Below are 18014 nucleotides of genomic sequence, written 5' to 3'. Positions count from 1 at the left end.
TCTAGCAGCTTTAGCAAACTGAAACATATGGGACAAAACCCTGATGGAAGTAAGAGGCATATGCTATAATGCCATTCTATAGCGTTTATCATCTGCCAGACAATGCTATTTACCACTGTGCACAAAATATGCAGTGAAATAATTAAAACTTGAGCAAAACTGATAGATAACAGTGTTTACTGCCAACAGGGAAAGGAAAAGCAATGAGATTGGGGACATGACTACAGAGGAAGCCTCAATTGTGTTTGCAATGCTTAATTAAAAAAAAAAATTGAAGCATGTCTCTGAATACCATTTCCTTTGGTGAAATGATTGATTCCAGGTCTAGAGCAAGGAATGTACATATGAACTTTTGAACAGCTTGTTTTTCCAGAAAGCAAGTATGCTATCCAAGACTATCAGGGCCATGTCAAAACAACATAGGAACCACTTTGAAGGGTCTCCCATAAGATTGGTCAATTTGTGCATCAAAAGGAATAATAACATAAATAGATTAAGACCTGCCAAATTTATAAAACCATAAGTTCATAATGATACCTTAAAAAAAAATCTAACTGCTTACCATTACAGGTTGATAGGGTACAGATTTTTTTTAATCTGAAAAGTAAAATATAATGAGAAAGAATTTATTTTATTTTTCTGATGCCAACTATATTTCAAGGTAAGGAAATAATTGATAAAAGTAGTCACATATGGAAGAATTCCAACGCATAAATTCAGAAACTTCTAATGAAATAAGTGATTTTGGCAGCACTCATTAATAGAGTGAAGCTATTGGCTAAAATGTCAATGGGGAACATGATAACAGAAGTGTTGGGCTGAGCCCACCTGTACCCGTGATCAATCTTTGCCTACCTCAAAGTGGGAAAGCCCAATCAGTACATGCCTCATGATGTTTTCTTGTCTAAAAAAAGGAACCTGATTCTAATCAAGCCTTTAGAAATAACTACCAGATTATACAAAATATGCGGAATAGAAGCTGTAGTTAAATGGCAAAGATATGATCAGAAAAATTCAAAATACGGGACATTCTGTAGGAAAAATCATTCAATTTCTCCAAGAAATATGTATTATTCTCCAACAAAGGTGGTATTAGAGAAAAATGGATGGAGAATTATTATAGGATCAAATAGAGTGAGGAGAGATGACAATACATGCAATGTGAGGCCTTTGTTTGGATCCTGAGTTGAACAAGTCAACAATAAAAATATGTATTTGAGAAAAGCAAGGAAATATGAATATGGATTGGTATTAAATGGCACAAAGGAGTGTTTCAGTTTGTTAATGCTGCCAGAAATGCAATATACCAGAAATGAGTTGGCTTTTATAAAGGAAACTTATTAAGTTACAAGTTTATAGTTCTAAGACCACAAAAATGTCCAAACTAAGGCATCCAGAGAAAGATACCTTGACTCTGGAGAAAAGGTCAATAGTGTTTGGGGTTACTCTCTTTAGCTGGCAAGGCACATGGCCATGTCAGCTAGCTTTCTCTCCTGACTTCTGGTTTGAAATGGCTTCTCCAGGGGCATTTTCTTTCTGCATCTCCAAAGGTCTTTGTCTCTGTCAACTCTGAAGCTTTTTCCAAAATGGTTCCTTCTTAAAGGAAACCTGTAAGAGACCCCACCTTAAATGGGCAGAGCCACATCTCCATGGAAACCGCCCAATCAAAAGGTCCCACCCACAACTGGGTGGATCACATCTCCATGGAACAACTTAATCAAAAGATCCCACCCAACAATATTGAATCAGGATTAAATAACATGGCTTTTCTGGGGTTGAAACAATAGAATTATTATTATAAGAATTATTGTTATTTTTCTTAAGTGTGCTGAAAGCATTGTGATTTTTTTTTAAAAAATGTCCTCTGAAAGACATAAATGTAAAAGCTAAAACCCACAGAAGAAAACACTGGGGAAAACTTTCAAGACCTTAGATTTGGTAATAGATTCTTAGATATGACACACAAAGTACAAATAACAAAAGAAAAAGTAGATAAAATGGACTTCATCTAATAAAAACCTTTGGCAGATCAAAAGTCATTATCAAGAAAGTGAAAAGACAACTGACAGAATGGGAGAAAATAGTTGCAAACATGTATCTGATAAAGGTTTAATATACAGTCCATATTAAAAACTTATACAATGCAACAATGAAAGAGCCAATTAATAAGAAGAGATTGAACAAGGATATTCTAACAAGTAGAACCTATAGCTTTATAGCAAAACCTCATACCAGAAAAGAAGGTTGAATTAAATCTATTTACAATACTGTTAGGAAAATTCACTGAAGTGTTAGTCTTGTTTAGGAAGTTTTTGTTAAAGTAAACGAGGAAAAGAAACTGTAGTGAAAAAGTAAGAAAATAGTATGAATGCACAAATTCAAGACCCTCAGGTTACATCTTAATGTCCTACAAGAGTTTTAGTTTCTGTGTGCATGGTGATATTATATCTCAAGATGGCATCTTTAAAGCCTTCATAATATTATTTGATTTATCCTGCTATATAATTCTATAGCTATTACTATAGATATGACACACAAAGTACAAACAACAAAAGAAAAAGTAGATAAAATGAACTTCATCTAATAAAAACCTTTGGTGCATCAAAAGTCATTATCAAGAAAGTGAAAAGGCAAAAGGTGCACCTTTCTCATACAATTAACCTTTTTTTCCAAACCATTAGCATATTATGATATTATAGTGAGTATTGATTTGTTTATTTGTATTCTCAATTTTTTGAATGAAAGTGTTAGCCTTGAAGGAAATAAACAAAACAAATAACAAAACAAAAAAATACCCAATTAGCAACCCAATTAAAAAATGGACAAGTGACTTAGACAGTTCTCTGAAGAAGATATACAAATGACCAAAAAAACACATGAAAAGATGTTCAACATCCTAGGTATCAGGGAAATACAAATCAGAACACAATGAGATGCCACTTCACATCCTCTAAAGATGGGAAAATAAGAAGTATTGGCAAAGACAGGGAGAAATAGGAATTCTTGTATAATGTTGGAGGAATGTAAAATGGTGGAGCTGCTGTGGGAGATGCTTTGGCAGTTCCTCAAAAAGTTAAAAAATGGAACTACCATATGACCCAGCAATTCTATTTTTAGATATACCCCAAATAATTGAACACAGGGACTTGAACAGATATTTGTTGTGGCAGTTTGAAACTGTGTGTATTCCGGAAAAACATGTTCTTAAATTTAATCCATTCTTGTGGGCATGAACCCATATTAAGTAGAACCTTTTGATGAAGCTACTGCAGTTAAGGTGTGACCTACCTCAATCAGAATGGATCTTAATCCCTTACTGGAGTCCTTACAAGTGGAATGAAATTTCAGCAAGGAGCTGAAAATCAATAAAACTCAGAAGAGAAGGAAGAAACTAGGAGAAACTTCCATGTGCTTTGCCATGTAACAAGAGGAGCCAAGCATTGCTGGCAGCCAGTTTCAGGAAGAAAGCATCGCCTTGATGATGCCTTGATTTGGCTCTTTTTCCCATCCTCAAACCATGAGCGAATAAATTTCCGTTGCTTAAGCCAACACTTTTCACGGTATTTGCTTAAGCAGCCTAGGAAACAAAAACATTTGGCGACCAATGTTTATAGCAGTTTTATTCACAATTGCCAAGAGGTAGAAACAACCCAAAGTGTCCGATCAACTGAAGAATTAAACAAAATGTGGCACATACTTGCAATGGAATATTCGCTGTAAAAAGGAACGAAGTCCTGAGAACGTACTACAACATGGATGAAACTTGAAAACATTACACACTTGAATGAAACAAGCTGTGCTGGTTTGAAAGGATATATGTCCCCTAGAAAAGCCATATTTTAATCAAAATCCCATTTTGTAAAGGCAGAATAATCCCTATTCAATACTGTATGCTTGAATCTGTAATTAGATCACGTCCCTGGAGATGTAACCCAATCAAGAGTGGTTGTTAAGCTGGATTAGGTGACAACATGGCTCCACCCATCTGGGTGGGTTTTGATTAGTTTCTGAAGTCCTATGAAAGAGAAAACATTTTGGAGAATGAAAGAGATTCAGAGAGAGCAGAGCAGAATGACATAGCCATGGGAAGCAGAGTCCACCAGAGATGAAGAAAGAAAATGCCTCCTGGGGAGCTTTATGAAACAGGAAGCCAAGAGAAGAAGCTAGCAGATGACACCATGTTCAGCATGTGCCCTTCTGGATGTAAGAGGCACCCTGACTGTGTTCACCATGTGCCTATTCAGATGAGAGAGAATCTCTGACTGTGTTTGCCTTGTGCCCTTCCACTAGAGAGAGAAACCCTGAACTTCATTGGCCTTCTTGAACCAAGGTATCTTTCCCTGGATGCCTTAGATTGGACATTTCTATAGACTTGGACTTGTTTTAATTGGGACATTTTCTCACCCTCAGAACTGTAAACTAGCAACTTATTAAATTCCCCTTTTTAAAAAGCCATTCTGTTTCTGATATATTGCATTCCGGCAGCTAGCAAACTAGAACACAAGCCAATGAAAAAGGACAAATATTGTATGATTCTACTTAAACATCTAGAATAAGCAAATCTATAGGGACAGAAGGTAGGTTAGAGGTTACCAGAGGTTCGGTGTGGGGGTGGGGTTTGTGGAATGGGGAGTTATTACTAATGGGTAAAGAACTTCTGTGTGGGGTGATGACAAAATTTGGTAATGGATGGTGGTAACAGAAGGGACTATAATGTGGTCAGGGCAGTGAGGGTAAGAACAGAGTCTTGGGGGGCATTTGGTGAGGGGTAGTTATTCTAGAAGGAAGCAGTCTTTACACAGCACACCCCCAGGAGGGCCCTGAACCAAGAAGGAGGAATGCCCAGAAATTTCCCTCCACTAGGGAGGATGATGGAGTCACGGATGCCCCTCCTCTCTGACGTGACTCATTGAGTGATTGATATTTTAGTATTAGCACAACAACCATAACCCAGGAGAACCCCCATTTTACAGTTAAGGAAATGGAAGCACAAAACCATTTCTGATTTTTTTCCTGATTCCAGGCTCTAACAGCTGCTCTTTCTGGTTTCCTGAACACCTTTGCCTAGCATGCAGGTAATCTGTCAAAAGAGTTGCAGGCCTCAGATGTGTTAATAGCTACTATCTTCTTTCTGAGCTATTATCAGGAATTGCTGTTCTCACAAATCAAACTGTGAAAACACTTGCCAGAGTTTTGGCCAGAGCAAGCTTAACTCTTCCCAACTACTGGAATTTGCATGTTTAACTTGTGGTTGCATCTTCTGGGCTCTGGAACCTCTGGGTTTCTGCTCTTTCCATCCCATGCCTGCTTCTCTGGAGGAGTCCACATGGTTGGAATGTTCCTGTGACAGCTTGCCAGCAAGAAGAAGAGTTAGCTTGGCCTGAGATTTCCATTTGTAGGCACTGAACAAATTACAGGGAACCAGCTCCCAATGAAACAAGGAGATCTTAGCATTGCAGGTTGATAGAAACATTTGTAGGCATTTTTTCTGACCCTGTCCACTGGTGGAAATGTCTGCAATTTTCTAACACTCCCCATGATGAGGCTGATAAATGTCCCCTCCCCACCATATGCATGGGCTCTAATCTGGGAATTAGTTTTGATCTTGAAAGATTTTTGCTTTTTGAACTTATTTAGATCATGTCTGCTCTGCTGATAATGAATAGGATAGTTTCCTATAATAAGTGCATGTTTATCTGTATCATCTATGAAGACATGAGATTAAGGAGAGGCCAATGATAATAGGATGGAAAGGACTAGAGTATCTTTTCTGGTCATCATGAAGGGAATCTCATAATATATGTGTCAGACACTGGGAAAAAAAGAGACTATTATTGATTAGTATGCTATATTGTTGTAGAACGAAGACCTTTACATTAGCAGACTGGCAGTATGAAGTTACAAGGCATTGAGTCTATCTCAGCCTTGGTTGCCTCATCTGTACCATAAGGCTACTCATACTCAGGCTCCACCTAATGAATATCTGGAGTGACCTCCCATTTCCTTAAGTCTGGGACACATTGAGTGTTCTAGTTTGCTAGCTGTTGGAATGCAATATACCAAAAAGGAATGGTTTTTAAAAAGGAAAATTTAGTAAGTTGCTAGTTTACAGTTCTAAGGCCAAGAAAATGTCCCAATTAAAAGAAGTTTATAGAAATGTCCAATCTAAGGCATCAAGGGAAAGATACCTTGGTTCAAGAAGGCCAATGACATTCAGTATTTCCTTTTCAGCTGGAAGGGCACATGGCGAGCACAGCAGCCATGGCACAGAACATGGCTTTCTCTCCAGGCTTCTTGCTTGATGAAGCTGCCTGGGAGGCATTCTCCTTCTTCATCTCCAAAAGTTGCTGGCTGGTCGACTCTCTGCTTCATGGTTCTGCAGCGTTCTCTGCTCTCTCAGAATCTCCCATCATTCTTTTTTATAGGATTCCAGTAAAATAATCAAGTCTCCATGTAGAATGGGTGCAGACACATCTCCATCTAATCAAGTTTAATACCCACAACTGATTGAGTCACATCTACGTGGAGGTAACCTAATCAAGTTTCCAAACTGCAGTACTGAATAGGGATTAGAAGAAACCATTGCTCCCACAAGATTGATGAGGATTAAAACATGGTTTTTCTAGGGTACATAAATCTTTTCAAACCAGCACACTGATAATGCCTGTAATCATTTTCTATTGCTTTATAAACTCATTCGTTCACACATACCTTCACCGAACAATGAGTCAGTGAGGACATATCAATGTCTGAGATTAATCCATGATGATGGTGTGGATAAGATTCAGATAAAATTTCTGCCCACAGGAATTTTCATTCGACTTGGGGATAGAAAGCGTGTGCATGGGAAACTGTGATGTGGAATGTGCTCAATATGGTAAGAAAGGCATCAAGCGCTATGAAGACTCAGAAGAAGAGAAATTACTTCTAGTAAATTCTTCCAAAAATTTCACGGATGACTTAATGAAGGATGTAGTGGTTAAACTTTATTTTGAAGAATAAATAACCTTGGGCTAGATGGATGTGGGGGAAGCGTGCTCCAAGGCACCGGAGGGTTCTGAGATGTGGGGTATGTGTGGAGTATGTTTGGGAAGCTGGAAATCATCCAGTATGGTGTAAGCTTTGACGTCTGTAAGCAGTAGAGGCTGAAGAGGTGAGATGGCACCAGATATGGGCAAGCTTTGAATGCTAGGTTAAATTGTTTGGGTTTTGTTTAGAAAAGAATTAGAAACTGAATGTCCAAGATATTTGAGTGGGAGACCAATTAGGAAACAGCTGGCATAGTTCAAGGGACAGTTAGTGAACGTCCGAACTCAAGGGGTGGGGAGAAGAGAGGGTTATAGGCTGGGCCAGGGAAAGTATGTCTGTGGGGGTGAAAAAGAAAGGATGGGGGTGAGTGAAGCTGGAAGTAAGAATGCTGCATATTTGCTTCTTTTCCTTAAGGTGAGTTGTTGCTTCCCCCTTCTACTTGGCTGTCACTCCACTTTTCCTATTGAAATATGGTTTTTTATAACCAAACACCCCAGCCGTCTATTCATGCAATGATATTTGGAATCAGGATCTTCATTTTGGGACATGGCTGTGTTTTGCTTAAGTGTGTCAGCTTGCTCCAAGAGTTAGTGAATGAGACAGCAATATTCATGGAAAACTCATTGATCTCCAATACGTTCAATGGAGAAGGTGATGTTTGCACAACCGTGTGAATGTACTAAGTGCCACTGAATTGTACACTTTAGAATGGCTGATTTTATGTCATGTGAATTTTACCTTCATAAAAAACAAATTCTCCGGGGGTGGGAATTTCAGGATGGGTCTGAAGAAGCAGGGAACAGCATTAGTATAAACTGTGCGGTTCCCCAAGGGCAGGATTTTGAGGCGAGTGGAGCTTAATGATGAAGCTGATGGCTCAGGCCATGCCAGGGTCCCCTTCGGGTTGCCCTCCCGCTCTGCAGAATTGCTGTGGTTTCCTCACAATTGCAGGAATGAATAAGACCAGTTTCCCACACCCTGAAAATGGATTTCTTCTTGTGGTCTGCTGGGCCACTGGCTGTGAGGTTTCCTCCACTGGATTGTTTTCTGTGGTTTGAGGTCAACCCCTTTCTTGCTTCTGCTTCCAGGAATGCGGGACGTGCATCCCAGTGCATTACCCGGGAGGGTTTCATTTTGCCTCCCCTGAATGGAATGGCGGTCATCCAGCGGGCCTGAGTGCATGTATAAATAGAGGAACACGTAAGCCTGCATTTAATATCCAGAACATAAACCAGCCACCTCTTCGGGCTACACGGTCAGGCTTTGATTAAAGGCTGCTGACAGCACTGCAGGCCAGCCACGAGGCCCAGCAAACCACTTAATCTCACTGCCTTCTCCCAGACGCAGAGGTGGCAGATTTCACCACCAGGGACAATTTCTCTCTGGCCACCAGCAGCACAGAATCTCTTCTCCCTTTCCTACTCTGGCTGTTCATTACTGGCAACCCGTGGTCAGCAATGCCAGGGTGAACATGGGAGCCTGAAACAGACAGCTATTCTCCAAATCGTTTTGTTAAGGAAGGAAATTTAAGCGCACTTTTCTGCAAGTCCCTTTGACTGTTAGAGTTGATATTGAAGGGCCCATTGGAAATTCAGTGTTTCTAATATCACTCACCCAACTTCCTACCATGGGCCACAGGAAAGTGCTGCTTCCGGATCTATCTAGGATGAAGAATGAATTCCTGTTTCTGCTATTCGGACTCTTTAAAATCGAGTCCCAAACTACCCTTCCTTCCCGTGTTCCGACCACCGGGCCCTGACTTTTAGCTTCTGTTTTAATGGTTTGGTCTGTTTTCTGTTCTCTGAGGCCACTTGGGTACCAGTGTCCCCACTGCTGTGGTCTCCTCCGCTAGAAGGAGGGCTCCTTCTCTCTTCCTAGCATATGCTTTTCTATCCCTCAGGATGAAATTTAATTCTCCTGCCTCCACGACTGCACCTAGCTGCAGGTATCTCTGTTATTCTAGTCCTGAAAGCATGCGTTGACTCTACTTTTTACACGTGAATCAAGTATGACTTTTGGTATTGTCTTTACAGTCTTAAATACTTGTTAGAATTGACATATGGGTATGCCTGCCCCCTCCAGACTGGAAATCCCACGAAACTGGGGTTTTTGTAATTCTGACATGTTCTAATCATCAGAGGAGCCAGGAAATCCTTGGTGACTGAAGGCATAATAATCCACTTTTGAAAAAGTAGAAAATTGACAGCACTTATTAGTGAGTCCAATGAACTTCTTTGGCTAAGTACTGGAAAATTAGAATATATGGTAATAATTAACATGATTCTTAGGTCCAAAAGGGAGCCCAGAGACTATTGCTCCATTGAAATTCCCTGGAGCCATCTAGAATGTCAGCTTAACTCAGCTTCCAAGTTGGGTTGCTTCCAAAGTTTTAGATTTCTTGGGATTCTATGCTGTGGACTCAGAAGACCTGATTTTTCCAACTGTCATCCCTCAATAGCCTTCATCTTCAATAAATACTTGATGATTTGAATTAAGCAGGGAACAATATGTCTAATTTTTTCTAGATACTGTGGATAACATTTGGGATTTTGTATAAGATACCAATGATGTTTCAACAAAAATTAGTTTTTGAACAATGCCTTTGGAACTCTCTAAGTGCTGGAAGCATAGTCAGTGGTTGCAAAACTTTTTTCTTAAGCAATGGATTTAATTTTTGTAAACATCTAAATACCACTTTTTAGCTCAATCTGATTAATAATATGGAGACTCCTATATGGTGATGTTATTTCAGTACAAAACAAGGAATACAAAAAAACGGAAAGAAAAAAATTTTCTGGTTTTCACATGTGGCTTATAAAAGGGCCTTGGAGGTAATCTGAAAGAGAACTTTCAGAAGTATATTAAATTATTAAATCACGGAAGCTAAGAGCTTCCACTTGCTGAGCTTTTGTTGCGAGTCGGATAGACATTGAGTACTGGATATTAGATATCTCATTTAATCCTAAAAGCAATCCTATGGAGAGGGATTTTGTTGGCACGGTGTTAGATTATGGAAACTAAAGGTTAGAATGGCTAGCTGCTTGTTCAAGTTTAGATAGCTGGTAATGGCACAGCCAGAACTGAACTTGGATTGGTCAGATTCCAAAGTCTGTGAACCACCCTGATGACCACTTCGAGGGACAAACACTGGTTGGAAACGTCCAATTTAGGATGTTTAAATTCATGCAGGGCTGTGTGTGAGTTGCACACTCCAGGGGGTGCTACTCATTTTCTGCTCATAGCATATTAGGATAGTTTTAAAGACAAATTTCTAGCAGATGGTTCTGAAGTGTCTTGAGGAAGTGGGAATGTGCCTTTCTCTAATTCACGGTTGTTGAAAAACTGGTCTCACCCCTCAATGCTGGAGGAATTAGAAATCCTGAGCAGCTCCTTATGAGCCATTTTGGAACTGACAAATCAGAGCTCCTATAACTGAGAGTTGAAAGTGATATCTCACCTGCCTGCTTATCTTGGCACTGCTTTTATTCTGTCTTTAAAGGGAACTGTATTATCTCCGTAGTTATCAATTTATTTTAATGGAACAATGTATTGCGTTCCTATTATGTGTGAAACGTTGTGGCAGGTTGGATGGGAGGGGAGTGACCTGGTGGAGGTGGGAGTTCCAGGCAGGGCACAAAACCAAATAAATCTGACATACGCATTAACTCTTCACGGATGGGCAGGCCCTGGACAAATGGAGGAGGAAGAGTAGCAAAAAAGACATGAGCTGACAACGTAGAGAGAGGGCTGAGTACCTGTGTGGGAGCAGGTAGGAGTGGAGGTAGAGACCATGGCGGGAGAGGTAGAGAACCTTGACTATCTTCTTAGAGGCTTTAGATTTTATATGAGCAATGGAGACACCACTGAAGATTTTTGAGCAGGGGAGTAGCATCTTTTGATTTTGATTTGCCCGAGAGGCTCTTTTTGTGTATGCAGGTACTTGTCAGGAGTGTTGGTTGTATTACGTGGTGTGAGATTACACATTTACTTTTCCTTTTCAGGGGAACCCCTTTGCAAGGAAAAGGACCTTATTGTTTTTTTTTATTCCCTTTCATCCTTTTCTTTTCTTTGGTTCTTCCTGCAGACATCAGGGACATGCACTTAATTCACATTACCAAACGACTGTTCATTCCGGGGAGTTAAATGAGTCAGGAAGTAAGTTGTCATACTGTCCATGGGTCGAAAACTCAAGGAAGGTCAAGGGTAAAAGAGATGAAGAGGTGGATATTGAGAGGTGGGACATGCATCAGCAAGCCGTGGATTGTGAGAAGTCTCAAAATAGAAGGTGCTTCTCTTGAGCTTTGGCCAGCAGCCCATCCTTATCACCATTAATTTTCAGAGTTCAGGAATGGGCACTACATCCTGGTGTGAAGTTGTTAACCTCCAGCATCAAGAAAACAGCTGCTGGGAAGAATTCCTTTTTCAGTTTGTGGCATCATCAGAGTTCTTTATCTGGACACACCACGAAGGGTAAATGTTCCACCCAGTCCTGGTTCTGGCACTCTATATTTGGGCACCTCCCACTCCTGCACTCACTGCCACTGGCACCTTCTCTTAGACATACGCACACAGAGCAGAGGCTTCCGAAAGTGGGCCATGGACTGCAATCGCAGTATGTGAGTGTGTGTATGTGTGTGTGTGTGTGTGTGTGTAGGAGCATGTGTGTGTATGTGCACACACAAATGGCAAGCCCTTTCAATGCATTGGATTGAACCCTATTCCAAACACTTTTTTCTTCTACACACTGAAATAATAGAACCTGAAACGAGGTGGACAGTTTGATAGAAGTGAAGGACATTTCTAGAGCCTGGCTTTTCACAGCAAAAGCCTGCTGCAGCTCTAGAGACAGGTTACCCTTCTAAGGTTTGGGAGGTCTTTAGACTTCATTCAACTCTCCCTGCCACGTGCTCTGAAGTTACACTCACGCCATCAGCAGAGGGCTCCCTCAACCCTGTAAGCTGCTATTAGTGTTTGGAAGACCAGGCAATGTAAATGGGGCTCTTCACCTAGAGAAGAAATGCAGATCTGGCTGTGATTTAAAATTCAGAAGCCCCAAAGTACTCTTGTAACCCACCCTGAAATCAGACCACTTCAGCAAGAAGGTATTTGTACGAGTTTACATTATACGACACTGTTTAAATTCCTGGATCAGCATAATGTTTATGCTCCCAGGAGTACAAGGCTACGTTACCCTTCAGTGGACCGGAGAAGGAGGACAACTCCCCAGCCAATAATTTAATTGTTTCTGGGCTGGTGGCTCCATTGGTCCCAGGTCTCATAGATGTCAAGTCTCTAATTTGGAGATATTTGCCCAGATTCATGCTGGTTGCGCTTAGAGAGCCTGACCGATAAAGCATCTCCTGCTTAGTATCTGTTAGCATGATTGGAGCTGGTTAGAGCACTCTCTAGGGGCTGGGGGGCTGGGGCTGGGGGAGCTCTGCTCTGCATACTAAATTAAAATTGAGGAGGCTGCTCGGTAAAGGTGGAATCAGGAAAAGGAAATTGGGCGATGCCCAAACAGTATGTATCTTGTGTTAGTATCTCTTGGTGGTGGGCTGATTTTCCAACTCTGTAGACATAGCCGCCTGGGATTCAATGATCAGCCAGAATCAGGGTACTCTCTCTCTTTTGGAATTTGCCAAATTTTACTATCTCACTCCCCTTTTGCTAGGAAAATAATCACTCTCATTATTATAACGTCATCTGAGACGCACTATAATGAATGATACCATTGGCTTATTTGACATTGGGTATGCTTCTCTGAGGAAATTACAGAGGGCCCCAAATTCCTTGGCTACGTTTGGGAGGTATCTTGGTCTTTTATTTGGGGGTGGTGAGGACATACCAGGTCAGTGGGTGAGGTTTTCTGCCCTTTTCAAATTTCAGGGAAAAAGAGGCCCCATATTGTGAACAAAATCTAGTTCCCACCTGTTTCCTATAAAAACTTAGCATAGTTACAAAGATAAACAACCACCAGGCAAACTATAGCTGAAGCACAGAGGAAGCGAGAGGGTAAGCAGAGTTTGTGTATTGAGGGTTGATCTGCAGGATCGGGAGAAGTTTACAGAAAGAAGCTTGTGTCCTCCTTGGGACAGAAAGGCAGAGGGCCCAAAGTTGGGGGAAGTTACTGCAGCCTGCTGCGGTGGGAAACTCAATTGCTGCTTGTACTGGCTTCTCGCATGCAGATGTTTCTCATCAGTTATATTCAGATTGATTCCATTTGCAAAACTCTCCTGGCAGTCCTGGTGGAGGAGGTTGGTGGCAAGATCTCTGGCATTTTTTTATCCTGCCTGCACCCTGTGCAGTTTCTTGGCACTTTAGCTCCTAAGCAGAAATTGACTAAGCTGAGGCTGCTGCTGACCAAGCCAAACATAAACCAGAACATTGGAACACACCCCACAAAGTACTTTTTCTAACTGTGGGCGGTGGGAATGCAGCAGAAGACTGAGAAGGACGAGAAGAGGGAAGGACTTCCTTTTCGAACTGGACTGACTCATGGCCTGGGAAGCTCTGTCCTCGTCCATCTTGTCAGCATCCTTGCTAATTGCGTGAGATAAAAGGTTACATTCCTTCTACTCTTTGGTCTCACTATCAGACACAACATCAAATGCTTGAGTCCCACCCAGCATCATCCGTTACTTTGCTGACTCTCACCAAAGTTTGTGACCCAGGAAGCCCTGGCCCCACTTATGCTTTCTCGTAATCCTTCAGCTCAGCCTCGCCGTCTCATCAACTCCTTCTTGGCATCTGCCTCCCAGCTCCACTGTTTCACACACGTGGCCCATCTTATAATCTTCTACTGGGAAGAGACTCATCACCCATGAGGACCTCCGGATGGAGAAGCCTTCCAGTTCCTCCTTTCCCACTGCCAAGGGTGGGAAAGCACGCTGCTGTCCACAGCCCTGAGCTTGCTTTCCCAGGGCCTGGCAGCGTGTGCTCTTCTATCTGGACCCAATTTACCCATATGCAGTCATGAGATCTGAACTTTGGGTGGAGACCTAAGTCAGGAAGCAGGAAGCCCATGGTCTTCAGGTCCAAGATGTTTACCCAATCCACTAAAGCTTGTTTTACAGATTATGTAGATAGATAGATAGATAGACAGACAGATAGACAGACAGAACAATCTCATAGTCCACATGGCTCAAAATTCAAAAGATACAAAGGGGAAGATAGGAAAAATTCTTCTTCCCCACTCTTTTTTTTTAATGTATAGTATAACACATATACAAAGCAAAAAAATAAGAAAGCAATAGTTTTCAAAGCACTCTTAAAAAAGTGGTTGCAGGACAATCCCAGAGTTTGTCATGGGCTATCATATGATCCTCTCATATTTTTCCTTCTAGCTGCTCCAGAATATAGGAGGCTAGAGGGCTTAAATTTTTTTTTTAATCATCACAATTGACTTTTTTTCCTTCTTTTTTTTTGTGAAAAATAACATATATACAAAAAAAGCTATGAATTTCAAAGCACAGCACTACAATTAGTTGTAGAACATATTTCAGACTTTGACATGGGTTACAATTCCACAGTTTTAGGTTTTTACTTCTATCTGCTCTAAAATACTGGTGACTAAAAAAGGTATCAATTTAATGATTCAGCATTCATATTCATTTTTAAAATCCTTTCTTCTAGGTATAACTCCACCATCACCTTTGATCTTTCCATAACTCTCTTTAGGGGTGTTTGGGCTATGGCAATTCTAAATTTTTGATATTGGAAGGGTCTGTAACTAATATATTGTCCCCCAGCTTCTTAATTTTCCTCTGTAAAGGCAGCCAACGTTTACAGTATCTTGTGTTTCTTTCTGGTGATGTTTTAAACATATATAAACAAATACTGCACATACATATGCACACATATTCTTTTCCACAACTGGTCATGAAATGTATATACTTACTGTTCAGCATCTTGTTTTTTCACACTTTTTAAAATGACTGCATAGAATTTCATTGAATGAATTTGCATAACTTATTTATCTACTCCCACACCGATGGGCAATAGGTTGTTTCCATCTTTTATTCTTATAAAAAATATAGTTGATATATTAATCCTTCAAAGTTATGTTTATTTCCAAGAGGTTCAGAACCCAGAGGTGGGGGTGGGGGTGGGGGTGGAGTGCAGGTTACACTCCACATCTCTGCTGAGCCTGAAGTGGACTGAAGTTCCATGGGGTCAGACACTCCAGGTTTGCTCTTTTGTTCTTCCTGATTCTCTCCAATTTGCCATCGTGCATTGGGGGTTGCTTGCACTACAACTTATACTACTGGTTCCGGTATTCACAGAATTAGGGAGTTTTATGCTTTTCTTCCTTCTGCTCTGCCTACACCCTCCTTCAACCCAGGGATTTAGTTATAACCCAGGGATTTGGTTGTAACCCAGCAAGTTTGTCCCAATCTCTTGCTTTTTAACTTGTGCAGCATAATTATAATTTGTAAACCCTTTCATGCAAGAATATTTCATTTGATTTTCACACCATTTCTATGAAGTAGGCAGGGTAGGTGGTATCCTTCTCATTTTATAGATGAAAAAGTTGAGGCTCATGACCCAAGCTACCTACTTGGTAAATCAGTGGCAGTAGCAACACTTGAAAGCAGATCATCTCAATCTCGGTCTATCGCTTTTCTAACATGCATGGTGGCTCTTTTGCTATGTACATGACATCAAAGTCAGCTTTGCAATGTGGTGAGAGGCTGACATACTAGCAACTCCTCCCCCACATTTCATTTCTATCTGCAGATGGAGTGCTGCTACTCAGACAAGAGAAATTATGGATTGGTTTATGTACATACATCTCTAGCTGTAAACACTACTAGGGCAAGGCCAGTGGTCCAGGGGGCAAGAGGGAGCGTGTTGGTGAGAAGCTGGGGGCCTTGACCTTGAAGTCAGGGGAAGGGTGTGCAATGTGGGAAAGGAGAGGAAAGGAATTTCTAGGTATGGGGGTGTCTGCTAGGAGCCATGCTCACGGGGAGTCCCTCCCACATAGGCTGGAATTGGGAATGCTGTGGGCAGAGAAATGACAAGGCTTTACTGAGTCCCTCAAGACTTCAAAGTGAGGCTACCTCTGCTCTGCCCAGCCACTAAGGGGAGATGGCCCCAGTGCAGAGAGAAAGATGCTGCACTGGTCTCAGGCAACTTCCTCCTTCCACGGCCCAAGGTCAGATTCAGCGTGTGCAGATGAGCCTCTTCTCGAGCAGCTGCCCAGCTTCGAGGAACACAGGTTCTGGCCATCCTACCTCACTGTCCATGGGCCATCCTCTGATGATGGGACTTGCTTGGTGATCTGTGCTGTAAGGGGAACACGGGCTAGGCTTGTGCCACCTTACAAGGGAGAGAAGCCCCAAGGAGACTGAGGTAGGAAAGAAGACGTGGCCACTAGGTGTGCCCCCTGTGAGGGAAAAGGTTGCCATCCAGGTGGGACTGCCAAGGGGGAGGCAGATTATCACACACCTCAGATGCTGGGCTAAGGATTTCAGGAATGATCCCTGTGGTAGGTTGATGTATCCCTTCAAAAGACATGGCCATCCTCTTAATCTGCATTCCTGAGGGTGTGAGCTCTAGAAGGTGCTATTTTTAGTTAAGCTTGGGGACCATCTGAATGAGTGTGGGTCCACATAATTTATAAAGAGAAGAAATAGGAAGCCTGAAGTTAGAGAAGGCCACACAGGAAGGAGAACACAGAAGAGCAGACATAGGGAGGGAGATAGCTCCATGTGATAGGGGCAGAGAGGCAAGCCAAGGAACCCTGAGGATTGCAGCCAGTCAGCAGCAGAATGCCATAGACTTTGAGGACAAAATAAGCCCTGCCAGTGCCTTGCCTTTGGACTTCAAGTCTTCTGAATCATGAGCTAATAAGTCCTTGTTGTTAAGCCAAACCATTGTGTGGTATTTGTTACAGCAGCCTGGCAAACCAACACCAACCTATAAGCAGTGGAGAATTATTAAGGAATTTTGAAGGGAGGAGTGACATACTTAGATATGCATTGTAGATATATAAATCTGTCAGCAATTCACTCATTTGCTGGCTGAATATTTAGAGCATACAGACCTTGTGGGAGGTGGTGATAGCTTAGCTCTGAATATACAGGGGTGAGCAGAAAGTACGTGCCTTCATGGAGCTTACAGTCTAGAAGGGAGTGAGGGGAGATGGAAGTAAATGAGCAAATGACATGAGATAGATTTAATTAAAACTGTGAGAGTGAGAGTAATGGAGCCTCATCAAGGTTGGGGGATCCAGAGTGGGGGGCTCTTCCTGAGGATGTGACCTTGAAACCGAGATGTGAGGATAAGTAGGGTGAGTTGGGCAGTAAGCAGGGAAGGAAACTTCCAGGCTTGGAAACAGCCTAAGTGAGGCTAAAGGTGTGAAAGAGCTTAGCAAGGGGAGAGTGATGGAAGTTGAGACTGAGAGGCTGGGAGGGGAGAGGTCACTTAGGAAATTCTAGGTCTTGGTGAGAAGTTCAGCGTTTTATCCTTAGGGCAATGGCCAGCCTTTGCAAGGTTTAGTGGAGACGTGAAATGATGCAATCTTGCTGTTTATAAGATGCCTCTGGATACAATGTTAGAATCAGATTGGTGAGATGGTCCTGAAGGGAGGTGGCCATTCCTTCCCCACCCTCTCTGTTAGGGAAGGGCCATCCAGTGGGAATGGGGAGAAGTGGTTGGGATTGGAGCCATTGGATATGATGGGTGAGGAAGAAGGGAGAGCAAGGAAAATAGGTGACACTAGGGGTCCACTGGAGGAAGTGGGTGAGTTTGACATGGAGCATATGGAATCCAGTGGGAAGCTGGAAATGTATGAGCCTATGGCTTAGGAAGCAGATCAGCCTGTGCTAGCATCTGGAAACTTGGATTTCAAGAAGGTTCTCACTTTTCCATAACTGATAAGATGGCTCACTGAGCCAAGACTGTGTGAATAATGTGGTTTATGCTGTATACCTGCTTTCCTCCTAGGAGCCTGGGGTTTTGGTAGCTGCTGTGCAGTGGGTGTT

This window comes from Tamandua tetradactyla, chromosome 8, assembly GCF_023851605.1.
Source record: "Tamandua tetradactyla isolate mTamTet1 chromosome 8, mTamTet1.pri, whole genome shotgun sequence".
Classification (NCBI taxonomy): Eukaryota; Metazoa; Chordata; class Mammalia; order Pilosa; family Myrmecophagidae; genus Tamandua; species Tamandua tetradactyla.
The sequence above is the reverse complement of the archived record's forward strand: the minus strand, read 5'-3'. Positions refer to the sequence as shown.